Here is a 15,171-nt window from a genome sequence, read left to right as displayed (position 1 = left end):
GAATACGAGCAATACCAAGTTGACCAATAGGAGCAGTAATAGAACAGACAAATAGAAAGACAGATATGCAGGATAGAATTTGTTGATGTATTATTTCCTTTCTGCTACAGAAACGATCTTTAAAACCACAGCATCACGCTAACTGTAGAGCAATCTACCGATACATTAATAAATATTACAATATTACAATACAATTATGCATTATAGCAGTGCAAACATATGCCTGTACAAATAATTTCTTCCCAAAGATAGACGAAATTCATGGCAGATTTATCACTTTAACTTATCCCAAAAATGTAGCTTCATTCATTTAATAGAGCTTGCTAACTATACTCATCTCAAAAGTGTTCAATAGAGATTCATCACTCCAGCTATTCTCAATGTTCATTAGACTTCACTCTAATTAATCCCAAAAGTGTTCAATAGACGGCCACCACTCCAGCAAACTCATATATTCCAGTTCCATCTAAAGGTTCTCAGAGTATCTTTAATACTTTAGTTCATCCTAAATTCTTTCAATAGACCTTTATCACACCAGCTCATTACAATTGTGATTATTAGTAGAATTTCCAGCATATCCCAGTATATTCCAGCTCATTCAGATTCTGCTCAATGTGACTTTCTTTCTTCTGCTCATCCTAAAAGTGTTCAATAGACCTTCATCACTCCAGCTCATCCCAATTACGCTTAAAACTAAAGCTTCTATATTTCAGCTCATTCGGAAGGTGCTCAGTGTAGCTTCAGTACTTCAGCTCAAATTCTAAATCTGCTCAAAATGTCCTCATAACACCAACAGATGCCAAAAAATCATCCAATACTGCATCAGCACTCCAACTCACCCCAAAACGTATTCAACGGACTTTCATCACTGTAAAGCATTTCAAAGATGTTCAACGGAGCATCAGCGGTACATCTCGCCCCAACGGTTGTCAGTGGAGCTTTTCATCAATCCAGCTCATCTCAGAACTATTAGAATAATGACAATTAAACAAATTTACTGCAGCGATAGAAAGAGAAAGGACTAGAACAAAGGAGTCTGACTTGTGGGGTATTTTTTATGTAGTATAATAGATATAAAAGCATATGGGTAAAATATAAAATATATGCAGAAAAAGCAAAATGTGAGAGAAATGACATAAGTGTTGTGGTGTGTGTGTGTGTGTGTGTGTGTGTGTGCCTGTGTATGGCTAGATATTAAATTCAGCACATAATTAATGTTATGTAAAGATGATGAACTTGCTCAAATTAGAGACTTTTACACTGGGTCCTATTTAATCAACTAACCAATATAAATGATTTTATGTAGCTGTTCATTGATTTTTTAAAAGAGGTGCATCCTAGTTATGTGGTTTTCACAAAGAAATGCAATAAATACACTGCAGCGTCCATCATTAATGACCAATAATGTGGAAGAGGGAGATTAAAGGAAGCAGAAATCAGAAAAAAAACATATCTGGACAGGATTAGTTTCTTAGGGGTTCCTGGGGTAATTTTCTCTTTTATAGGGGGTCCTCCGTGATTTTATTCCCATCTGAAACGAACATGTATGAGTTTTTCTCAGACGTCCTCTGAGAAAATTACAGGCTGAATTACCTGCTGTTTTTCTCTGAACTCTGATCCTCCGGTAATTTTATTCCCGTATGGAGTTTCGTCACCTCACGTTTAATACAGTAAAATAGCTATTTGCTCACTGCTGCACACTGTAATTACATGTTGAGTGCGCATTTCCATGAAGATCCACATGAAAACAACAGAGAATGGAAATGGAGGAGCTACTGAACGTGATGTCATTTGACGAGAAAGCCAAAAGAAATCACTGGTCCTCCTGTTTTTTTTCTATTGCAGTCCGGATGCAAGAGTTTTATCACTGAGTAAAAGTGGGAAATATTTTTCACAGACGCCCCCTGAGAAATGAATCCCGTCCAGAGAGGGCTAAAAAGAGCAGAAAGTGGACAGTAGAGTTTTATTTGTTATTTAGCCACCTTTAATGGAGTACAGAAGGCAAAAAAAAACACATTGTACTTCACATAGTGTGAAGGTACAGCTTTGTTCAAATCTCATCTGATTTTTCATCAAAAACCAACAACAAAAACATATTCCTTGTGTAAGGGCTTTTAAACTGTGGTTTTATTGGTTGGGGTCACTAAAGATGTGCAGTCTGTCTCCTCAACATAACATCATACTTTTATTCTGTTTCTCCCTGTTTTCGCTGCCATTATATGAGAACACTGTGGTTAGCCTGGCTCTCTCTCTCTCACTCTATGTCTCTCTCTCTCACTCACTTTCCCTCTTTTTTAATGCATTATTTTCTTCCATTTCTTCCAAAAGAAGCCACCGCTCTGACTTTTTGCCACCGTACAGATGTCATGCTTTTCACTCCCAGTTCATCCACCAATTCCACAAAGCACTGGGGTGGCTGGAGCTGTTTTGCCGGGTGAGTGGCTTAAGAGAGGTTTATAATGACTGCAGAAAAATCCACCATTTGTGGCCAACATACCTCATTTCTCTCTCTCTCTCCTTCTCTCTCTCTCTCTCTCTCGCCCACTCTCTGCTGTACACATATTGAAATAATGAATATGTTCTCAAACTACAGACCTTCAACTTCAATCTAGTCGAGCATGCCTTCACTGATTGAAGGGAAAGCTGATGATAAAACGCTCCAAACACAAGGAGGAACACAAGGAGGAACTAAAGACCGCTGTAGTAAAGGCTTGGCAGGTCGTCAGCAGCGTCCTGTGATGTCTACGGGTTCCAGACTTCAGACTGCTATTGACGACAATAGATTTTAAACTATGTAATAAAAATCGCTATTTAATCTATGCCTGTATTAAGCCCTGTCCACATGTATCTGGATATTTTTAAACATATTTTTAAGACACAGAGACGACAAAAACACTTGCATGAGAATGCTAGCCCTTAATGGGGCCATAGAACCTCATAACACAGAGGATTAATGTCAGAATGCAGCAAGGAGAGGACATGGAGAGAGGATGAAACAGAAATAAACCAAAGAAATACACACAAAAACACGATTAATAAACAAATAGGACTAACTAACAAAAACAAAAAATAAACTGAGACCCAAAAAACAGAAACACACACAAGAACCGACAAAGAAAACAGGAAACACAGGGTTATAAATGCACACAGAAGGCAGGAAAGGAAACAGGGAACACCTGGGGAAAGGTAACAAGGGGGTGGAGCTACAAATGAGACACAGGTGAAGGCACTGGATGGGGCAGAGACACAGAAAAACACACAGCAGATACGGAACAGGGCCAGGATGTCACAATTAATCCCAAATTACAACTAAAACACTATTTTTCTCTCTAATAAGTGTAATATGCTAGTCTCGTAATTACGAATTCTAAATCTAAACAATGCACTATACATTTGTTATAGTACAGAATTTACATGTATTCATATATGTTGAAATCATTAATCTAGTACTATCTCCATGCAGACATTTTAATATTTAATATACATATTATTTATAATTTATTACACAGGCATAAAACCCTGTGAGATCAGGGTTTTCATAAAACTGCGATTTACCTGTTCACATGAAAACACTTGAAAAAATCTCTACTTCTTTTTGTGTGGATAAAAAGCCTATAGTTATGGACAGGGCCTTCCTTTAGCCAATTAGGATTGGACAAGACACGCAAAACTACTAATTGCAATCAAATACAAGAAATACATTATACCAAAAAAAGAAAAACAGTGAAAACTAACATAGCAATGATATGTAATTATAAATGATTATATTACTATAAACAAGCTTTAACAAATGATTATATAATGCTTACATATTTCATATTATTACACTAAAGTAGTTTTTATAGGTCAGTTTATTTTCTTAAATGTTCACGCAGTGAAATAAGAAGCTGTATTATTTTCACTTTAGGTTGAAAAAATAAAAATGCAGATATTCTACTTACTGTACATTTACATATTTTTGAATGTAAAAATGTACAGCCTGCATAAACTCAAAGCAAATTCTATAGAACAGAACTTTGGCACGGGTTCATCTTTCCGTTCTGAAAATCTGTTTGCATTTGGGCGTCTAACAGGTCAGAACCGCTACTTATTACACAGCGTTTGCTATGTGCTGTGGTCTATATGTGACCTGCCAATGTGCAAATTAAAGCCATTTATCTTTGGGCCTCATGGCCAAGGAGAGGGAAAAAACGTTTTAGGGAATAGATTATAGATATGAATCACCATAATACTTCACACATGCTGGCGATGAATGGAAATATGAGCCGGTCGCCGTTGGCGACGTTTGGTGTCTGGATGGAGACTGTGGTGTTTTTAAACAGCTAAAGGTGGTCGGCCAATCTGTGAATGAGTGTGGTTAACCTCTGTGCACTTTCTCTCTCTCTCTCTCTCTCTCTCTTTCTCAATCTTTCTGTTTTCTCTCTCCTTACTGAACCACCGGCCGGGTCAATTGCAGTCTGAACGTTTGGTCAATGGCGTAATGTAAGAAGGTGAAACAAAGTATGGTCAGAAGATTACAGAGAGAACAAAGTGTGCAGATATCATCACTGCAGAAGCAGAACAAGGACTGATATGCCAAAAGTCAAAATTTGGAAACCATGTATCAATTTCCCTTTTTTACTTCACTTCACTGCTACTTTGTGTTTGTCTTTCACTTAAAATCTCAATAAAATACATTTAAAGTTTGTGGTTGCAAGGTGATAAAATGTGAAAAAGTTCAAGGGGTTTGAAAATTTTGCCTCCCCAAAATACAGTCCTATAACCACTACTGGACTGGTCTTACATAAAAAAATTAACTTCTTAATTTCCAGAGAGAAAATATACATTTCAACATAATTACTTACTGCCTAACTTTGATTTGTAGGGAGTTTCTGTTTTTGTGTGGATATTTAATCACAGCACATTTTATTTTTATAAACCTGAAGTCATTTTTAAAGCTCATTTTACAGGAAAAAAAATGAAAGAAACTTGACATCTACTGGCAAGGAGGCGTGCAGTCAGAGTAAAAATTATTATTTTTTGGACGGGACTAAAATCAATGAAAAATTGTGATAATGATTACATTACCCCGTCTGTAAAACTAATGTAAACTAATCCCGTCCTAATAGGGCTTTAGCCACTTATTGACCGATTCATTAATTCAGTCTTAGAACTGCTAGAGGGCTGTTGCAACAATTATTTGCAACTTTTTATCCAATAGAAACGATGAACACATTCCCCTTCTTCTGCTAACAACACTGAGTAAGTGTCACGTGCTAGCTCCGCCCCCTTGTTACCTTCCTCAGGCGTTTCCTGTTTTTTGGTCCAGTTTGTGTGTATTTTCAGTCTGTGTGTTTCCGTTCTCCTACATGGTTGGTTCTTGTACATCTTTTCGTCTGCTAAGTTTCATTTTCTCAGTGTTTCTTTGTTTATCTGGTTCTTTTTTAATAAAATACTCGTATTTGCATCCGCCTGCGCCTCCGTGTCCTCTCCCTGCTCCTGCACAATCCTGACAGTAAAAAATGATACATATAAAATAATATAGCATAACTTTAAACTCATAATAACTGTAACTCCTAATGCTTTTTAAAGAAAATATGCATTCTTTAACATACTCATCTGTAAAGATTTTCTCTTTCCGTGTTGATTTGTAGTCACCTCGCTTTTTATTTTTATAAACCTCACTTGACACCTCCACGGGTGGCTAGCTGAAATCCGCCGCAGAAAGTTCTTTAAAAATGTTTTTTAACTTCCCTCGTTCCACCTCCCTGGTGTTTACCGGCTATTCCTGGCTGCCGCCCAGTAGATGTGATTATCCTAAAGCCTCAGAGAGGTTAATGACATGCTTAGCCCATGCAAATCCAGCTCCGCTGCTTTTAATTGCACTAATAATGAGGTTTCCTATGACCTTCCTCGCTTTCATCTAATTATAATAAAAAATACATATAATCTCCTTCTCTCCTAAAAGCCTCCGCCAGCATTAAATATCACCTCGGCTCAATCATAATCCTTACAGAGCCTTCTGACGGCCGAGGGGCCGGGTGGGCTGCTCTGCACTTGTCAAACTGTGAACAACACTGAAGACTGGATGGAGAAACCAAACCAAGAATATCAGGTGATACATTTTCTCCCAGGACTCTTTTCCCTCTAGCATTATTATAACCACTGGAGTTTAATCAGGTAAAGATGAAGTGTAATATTGTCTGTATTATTTAGGACATTTTATTAGGATCCATAATTTTCATTTCTTATATTTTTATATCTGTGGTTATTTTACTTTTATTTTATATGTGAAAGCACATTAAATTTCCTGTGTTTTAATATTGCTACATTAATATATACCCCCCTTCTATCTGAGAAATCTATTTTATTGATAGTCGCATTAATCTGAAAAAAAGGAAGACCTTAGTTTCATCCTTTAATTGACCCAAATCAATTCACTCTCTGGTGCCTCCATATGGAAGTAAATATCAATTATAGTAAATGTATGATAGACAGATGTGTATGGTACACAGCATTGATGTTATAGAAAAAAGTACTTTTTGGCATATTTTACATTTGGCAGTTTTGGGTTCTATTGTGTACAAAGAGGTAGAGTTGGTATTCAGTGAATATTCCTATCTGAGTAATGTTTTAATCCATATTATGGTAAAAACGACTCAACTAAGTAAAAAAAAAATACTTAATTAAGAAATGAAGGTCAGTCAGTCTGAAACATTTCAAGACAATTAAGAAAAAAGTATCTTTAAATGTAGTCACAAAAACCATCAAAAAAGTTATGATGAAACTGGCTCTCATCAGGACCACCCCAGGAAAGGAAGGAAGCTAACGGCACCCCAGATAAGAGCCAACTAAATGCTTCATAGAGTATTTTGATACAAAAACAACTCTTAAAGCTTTATGAATTTGAACTTGTTTTTTTTTTTTAGCTCTAAATGCTCTGCATCTTTTTGTTATTTTAGCCATTTCTGTTAATCTGCAAATAAATGCTCTAAATGACTTATTTTTATTTGGAAGTTGTGAGAAATGTCCCTGTAGGACAAGTCCCTGTAGGGAAATATGGCTAAACTCTTCCATTGGTTGAAATGCTCCTAAAACTTTATGAGTTCCTAAAAAAGCTTTTTGGGTAAATCTTTGGATGGATGTGAGCCCAAAAACATGCCTCCTGACACTTTCTGCTGACAAAGCTGCCACAGTGTCCAAGTCCACCATAGTCCTTTCCCGTTAATAGATGTTTTGTGGAGCTCTGGGTGTGAAATCCTGATACTAGTGAAAATCAGATGGGCAGAAGTTTGGTGTAAGAAGCAGGGTAACTTTAAGGGGCTCCACAGTCCACTGGTCAATCAGTGACAGTGACGTTATAGATAATATAAAAAGTGCAATCGTTCTCAAATGTTTTCCAGTAGATACTTTTCACAAAAAAACACTGAAGTCTAGGGAGCAAAACTAGCCTAAAAAGTGCTCAGTCACAAACTAACAACTATGTGGTTTTCTCAAATTGCCTTTGAGTACCACTGCTGTCATTAAAACGAGGTTTGGAAGCAGTAGACCTCGAATCAGCTTTTAGGAGACGAAAAGGCTCTACAAAAACTCGAGTGGTGCTGTGATGACTGATATGGAATGCCCAGTTTGAGTGCTGCCCTGGTTTTTAAGTGCTGTGGACGGTTCCCAAAAAATGTAACAGCAACTCAAAACTCTGTGTAGAAAGAAGCATAAAGTAGAAAGGTCAGTTCTTAAATTATGAACTATCACATTTTTTTTAATTAAGAGTTACATGTAATATTTGAAGTAAACTAAATATTTATGAATTTAACTAAGTAATGCTCTAGTGTCATACACGGGGAGGCAACAATGAAAGGCAAAAATCAGATTTGAGAGAAACAGAAAAACAAGGTCATAACGGATAGGCAAACAGAGACAGTGAGATAACGCTGAACCTTCCATACTTGGCGGGGAGTGAATGGAGTGGGGTGAATAGGTGAAATCAATATTCTGGTGAGAAGCCGAAATAAAATAGGAGTAACAAGGCTATTTTTCAGTCAACTGAAAATGTATTACTCCATAAAGTATAGATAATCAAAATGTCTACTTACTCGACAGTTTAGTTCACTAGTTTGGTAGGTAGATAGTTAGGCAGGAAGGCAGGTGGGTAGGTACTCTATTGATGCTGAAAAGATTTAAAGCAACACCTCTGGGCTTTTGTCCAGACTTTTGTATATGGAAACACATTGAAGAAATCCTTCCCACTCAGTGAGCTGTGTCTGAAAATGTATTGATATAAAAGTACATATATTCAAACACAGCAATAACAAATATGTTATTACTGGACATTTCTGAGGCTGCTTTTTTTTATTTATTTACTAAAAATGAACTTTTTATCATAATTTATAGAGTTAATACATTGTCACTACAGACTCTGTAAGAAAGTGTTTTCTTCTCATGTGCCAATTATTATTCCAAATTATTCATCAGCTCATCTCCACAAACAAAACATAATAAACCAGCAGAATCCCAGAAAGCAATTATAGCCCTGATCATTCCTGTACATAGATTCAGGGGATTCATTTCATCATCAGGTCACGCTCCTGCCCCCTGGGGGACAGGAAAAAACCCTCCGCCTAATCGCGAAGCTCGGCGCCACTCACTTCCTGTTGCAATGCATTATGGATCTGATCCTCAACTGTCTGAGGAAATAACAGAGGCGACACACCTGACTGGGCAGCTAATGAAAAAAAGGGAGGGGGGGCTTCAAAAAAAAAAAAAAATTCATTCATTTTCCTAAATTAGAAATTCAACAATGCAAAGAGCCTTCGGGCAGTATCAACAATTAGATGGCGGTGAGGGGGAGAAAAAGAAGGAGAAAAAATAACAGAAAAAAAAAGAGAAAGCAGACAATTTAGTGGAAAGTAATGAATTAAATTTTCCACTGAATCTAAATGAAGTAAGCTGTTATTCCGGATTGGTGACGATCATACATTTCATATTTCACGGGGATGGCGGCGGTGTGTTATTATGTATGGGAGTGCCGTGCACGCTTGCTTGTTTTCGAATTAATCCAGCGCACCGTCGTTTTGATTATACTTTGTAATGAGCTCCGACGGCGGCCCGGGGCTCGATCCCAACTGATCTAGAGTCCGTCCCGCCTTCCAACAGCCAAACTCCACATAAAAACGCCGCTCGCTCCCGCTCACTACCTGAGATCCCACTGCCGCTGGCTCGGGCTTCAAGGCCGGGTTCCTGCAGAGAAACAGGACTGTGATCACAAGACTCGCTTCACTGATTTTAATGCTAATTAATGGAAATTGTCTTCATAGAGGAATCTTCCCCTCTGATACTGAAACACAGCGTCTAACACTGGCTCAGGCGTCCAGCGCTCTACTCTGCTCATCTTTCTCCCTGATTTAGTCATGTTCAGTTCTTACCTGCTAGCTAGGTCTCCCCATTACAGGATGCTAGCAGTGCTGGAGGGTAAAGGCTGACCTGTGATTCCTCTGAGACGTGTGAATCTCCAACACTCAGATCTTCTTAAACAGCCAAGAACAACACCAACAAGATAGCAATGAGCGTCTGACTGTTGACGTCTATCTAGGCTGATGGTGCACCTGTGTTTTCCACTGCCAAGATAGCGATTTACATTCAAGGCATTTAGCTGACGACTTAAATGGTTATTCCTATTACAGAGGTGGGCCAATATAGTCTAAGGGTCTTTCACCCAGACGAACCGCAGTTTCCCCTCTGGTTGTGGAAGCTCACTGGGAGGGTGTTAATGAGGTTGCTGAGATGGTCTCAAATGGTTGTTTTGGTATCCCTTGTGGTTGCTATGGTGTTGCTATTTGTGTTTTACAGTATGGCAATGTGACGTGGTATCTTGACATCTTTAAAACATATTACAAAGTAGTAGTGTTTTATTGGGGAATGGTGTTATCCACTACGCCACGCCAATCACCTGAATTTACCTGACCACACTTCACTTCCAGACCACCACACCCATTGGCATAGATATATTCACAAGCGTCTTTGCTATTAAAACTACACACAAGCAAGGCATGGAAGACTGCTGGCAGGGTTTAAGGTAGCAATGAGCGTCACAACTGGCCTTGTGCTAGGTGTAATTTAAATAAGAAGATAGATTTCATCATTTGATTAATGAAAATGATGAATAAAAATGTGAATATCTGCTGTGTTTGAGTTCAGGAGATACCAGGATGTGTTCAACTGGCAGATAAATATGTTCACTACTGACGCACCCTCAGAGAACAAAATCATACAGTAGATTAATCCAATGTAAATCAGTTATTTACATAACTATATGGAAATCTATGTATTATTACTTTTCATTTTCTTTATGAATATTGATATTTTATTCCACGCTTTGGCAAAAGTTGTTAACTGAAATTTGGCCATTCATGCCAATAAAGCTGTTTAAAATTCTTAGAGAGAGAGAGAGAGAGAGAAATAGAGAAAGACAAACACTGCACTGGCGTGTATGCATTACCTCCTGCACAATGGTTATTATTTATTTTCTCTCTCTCTCTCTCTCTCTCTCTCTCTCTCTCTCTCTCTCTCTCTCTCTCTCTCTCTCGCTCTTTCTCTCTCTCTCTCTCTCAGTGCGACTGCAGTGTGTTTCCCTGGAGAAATGGAGAGATGAAAGGAAGGATGAAGGAAAGACACTTGTTTAGTCTTCATTCAGTGGAAGAGACAGAGCGAGGGAGGGACTCAGACTGATGATGAACTAATGAAGAGGAAAAGAACGATCTATCAAAGAACGCCTTCTGCTGAAGTGCCCACACTCTCCATCAATACAAGCACCTTTCCTTTATTACACACACACACACACACACACACACACACACTAAAGAGTGATCTGCATTGTGAACCAGCATTAGCTTTGTAATTTAAACAAAAGACAAAAACACAATGCATGAATAACATACTTATTGATCAACTCATTGCAGACTTATTTTAGACAGATATGTATATGATTACAGGAGTTTTGCCACAAGAGGATGTAAAAGTTCTTCTTCCACTACTCAATAAAAAGGCTCTTTGGGTAGTGTACCTCTTGGTGAGAGATCATTGTCTGCTAGACATGCGTCTACAATGCATTTAAAAACATTTGAGCCCACAGGTACACAGTAAGCCTGGATAAGTTTAATTTACTTAAAGGTCTCCTTCCTCTAAAATCCACTTTTTCAAGGTTGAATATACAGCTCTGTTTACAGCTAGTTAACATTAGCTATCTTGGTTTAAATCGGATCTCCGGTTGATTTTTACCAAGACCTTAAATATACACTAAGGAAGCACAGTTTGACAAGGCAGCACAACTCGCAATCTCCGCTCGACCCATGGCATTGATAACATGTCTTTGGCAGGGGGGCGCAGGGCCGTTTGTCGTTGAGCGACGCTGAGAGTCTAATGTTAACTGAAGTTTAAGGGTTAACTTAACCTAGCACTCAGTGCTATATCTTCCTAACTACGGCTATATCTCTGAAAACATTTTGTCTTTTGAGTTTTAGAGCTGTAAAATTGACTGTGGGGGGAAGTTGGTAGGGGTTCTCTGCTGCAGTGCTGTTAGCCAATCAGAAGAGATATGTTTGCATGTATGAATATTCATAAGCAAGAGCCGAAATCCTGTCTTTCTTCAGATACCTCTAATTCAGTGATCTAAAGCAGGGCTAAATAGAAACACCAGAGCTTTTTTTTTTTTTTTTTCCACAAAAAACAGCCCACATGGCATTCATTCATTTTAGAAACCACAACTAGTGGTTATTTTAAAATGAATAAAAAATGATTCTGAAATAATTTGAGGCAATTTGTTACACACAATAATTCTACTTTGAATTCACGTGAATACAATTTATTTGTTTTTAGTTTAGTTTTTGATATCGTTTAAGTAAAATATAGATTTGAAATACTGTAAAAGAAAATCATATAGAGAAAAATAGAATAGATTGTGCCAAAAGCCAACAGAAAATGACAACAGACTGAATTCAAGTCAAAGATCTCCATTAAAATGTACAGTATATGTGAGTGGAAACACTAGGTATTGGTTTCTAATAAATAATAAAGAACAAAGCTTTAAAGCAGACGCTAAGGGAGGAAATTCTGATAAAGAGTCCAGTGAGTGGAAGCACAAGGTAGTAGAGGGTTTCTAATAAAGTGGCCCCAGAGCTTTCAGACGTGTGTAAAAGTACAGTTTGTGCTGAACTGATTGGACGTTGTGCCTAAGGCCATTTGAGTGAATTACACCCTCCTGCATGTGTGTTAGTGTCCATACAAACACAGAGTGAGCAGATTTAATCAAATCACTGCAATAACGACCAACAGCCTGTGAAAAGAGCAGCACACACACTCATATACACACACACTGAAGATCAGGAAATGTGTGTGTGTATGTGTGTGTGTGTGTGTGTGTGTGTGTGTGTCCCTCCATCAGAGTAAGTGTCTAACAGTAGTTGAGGCTGAAAGGCTGTTATTATTCACAACAAATGCAGTGGGGTTGGGGGTGTGTGTAGGTGAGCTGGGCAGGAGAGTATGGAGTGTGTGTGAGTGTGTGTGTGTGTGTGTGTGAGTGTGTTGAGGGCTGAGAGTGTGTACATGTGTGTTTTTACAGGAGAAATGAGAAACAGAACAGGGTGAAAAGGACACGCTACGCAGAGACCCTTAACCCGTCATCAGATTCGTCTAGATCACAATGATACACAGATTATATCACCAACATTTCATTACAAGCCAGAATAAAAAAAGAATCATTTAAAAACAAAAAGACAAAATGTATAGTTTTGGAAAAGAACAATGGACTAAACTACAATTTTTGTCCAGCTAAAGTGGATTCCACTACCTGGCAGTTGCTATGGTATTCCATGTGTTTTTTTATTGTTGTGGCTACGGTGATTTTTATAGTATTAAAGGTGATTTTTATAGTATTAGAGGTGATTTTTATAGTATTAGAGGTGGTTTTATAGTATTAGAGGTGTTTTTATAGTATTAGAGGTGATTTTTTATAGTATTAGAGGTGATTATTATAGTATTAGAGGTGATTATTATAGTATTAGAGGTGATTTTTATAGTATTAGAGGTGATTATTATAGTATTAGAGGTGATTATTATAGTGTTAGAGGTGATTTGTATAGTATTAGAGGTGATGTGTAGTGTTAGAGGTTATTATTATAGTGTTAGAGATGATTATTATAGTATTAGATGTGATTTTTATAGTATTAAAGGTGATTTTATAGTATTAGAGGTGTTTTTTTTATAGTATTAGAGGTAAAGTTGATAGTATTAGAGGTGATTTTTATAGTATTAGAGGTGTTTTTTTTATAGTATTAGAGGTAAAGTTGATAGTATTAGAGGTGATTTTTATAGTGTTAGAGGTGATTTTATAGTATTAGAGGTGATTTTTATAGTGTTAAAGGTGATTTTATAGTACTAGAGGTGTTTTTTATAGTATTAGAGGTAAAGTTTATAGTATTAGAGGTGATTTTTATAGTATTAAAGGTGATTTTATAGTATTAGAGGTGGTTTTTATAGTATTAGAGGTGATTATTATAGTATTAGAGGTGATTTATATAGTATTAGAGGTGATTTTTATAGTGTTAGAGGTGATTTTTATAGTATTAGAGGTGATTTTTATAGTATTAGAGGTGATTTTTATAGTATTAGAGGTGGTTTTTATAGTATAAGAGGTGATTTTTATAGTATTAGAGGTGATTTTTTATAGTATTAAAGGTGATTTTTATAGTATTAGAGGTGATTTTTATAGTATCAGAGGTGGTTTTTATAGTATTAGAGGTGTTTTTTATAGTATTAGAGGTGATTTTTATAGTATTAGAGGTGGTTTTTATAGTATTAGAGGTGTTTTTTTATAGTATTAGAGGTGATTTTTATAGTATTAGAGGTGGTTTTTATAGTATTAGAGGTGTTTTTTATAGTATTAGAGGTGTTTTTTATAGTATTAGAGGTGATTATTATAGTACTAGAGGTGTTTTTTATAGTATTAGAGGTGTTTTTTATAGTATTAGAGGTGATTTTTATAGTATTAGAGGTGTTTTTTATAGTATTAGAGGTGTTTTTTATAGTATTAGAGGTGATTTTTATAGTATCAGAGGTGGTTTTTATAGTATTAGAGGTGTTTTTTATAGTATTAGAGGTGATTTTTATAGTATTAGAGGTGGTTTTTATAGTATTAGAGGTGTTTTTTATAGTATTAGAGGTGTTTTTTTATAGTATTAGAGGTGTTTTTTTATAGTATTAGAGGTGATTTTTATAGTATTAGAGGTGTTTTTTATAGTATTAGAGGTGTTTTTTATAGTATTAGAGGTGTTTTTTATAGTATTAGAGGTGATTATTATAGTACTAGAGGTGTTTTTTATAGTATTAGAGGTGATTTTTATAGTATTAGAGGTGATTCCTATGATGTTGTTAAGTTGTGGCTATGGTGTTTGGTGGTTGCTTTGGTGTTAAGAGTCTTGCATACGATGCTTGGTATACAACTGATATGTGGCATCTAGGCTGTTGCTTAGTGGTTACTAGGTGGTTGCTAAGGTGTTGCTATGTGGTTGAAATTATATCCCAGGTATTTGACTGTGCTATTACTAAATCAATGTTACCAATGCTATTTAAGGTGGTGCCTAGGGTGTTGCTACCACATAGTGGCTGCTATGTGGTTTATATGGTATCCAGGTTAATGAGGTTGCTGAGATGTTCGGAAGTGGTTGTTTTGGTATCCCAGTTGGTTGCTAAGGTGTTGCTACGTGGATGGTATGTTATCCCAGGTGTTTGATATGATACTGATAACACGTTACTAGTTATTGACTTTGCTGTTCCTAAGTCAATGTTATGCCTTTTGAGGTGGTTGCTACGGTGTTGCTAAGTGGTTTATTAATATTATCCAAGTGGCAGTCTGTACATTTTGGGAATTTGGGGATTTAGAGACATCTCTGGTGAGAATGTGTGATTGCACAGAGCATGTGGACTTATGAGTAAATAAATAAAATAATAATACATGTAAAAAAAATTGCGTAAAAATGTTTTTAAATGCATAGCTTTGTAAATGTATTAATTATCATCAAACTGTAGAGAGAAACTACATCCAAAAGACCTACAGACACTGATACCCTTGACTCAGGCGTACTGTTGATTTAAATTGATCAGAAAAAGTTTTAGGCACTGCTGCTTTAAATAATAAAATAA

This window comes from Astyanax mexicanus, chromosome 25 (assembly GCF_023375975.1).
Source record: "Astyanax mexicanus isolate ESR-SI-001 chromosome 25, AstMex3_surface, whole genome shotgun sequence".
NCBI classification, from domain to species: domain Eukaryota; kingdom Metazoa; phylum Chordata; class Actinopteri; order Characiformes; family Acestrorhamphidae; genus Astyanax; species Astyanax mexicanus.
This window is presented reverse-complemented; position numbering follows the sequence as displayed.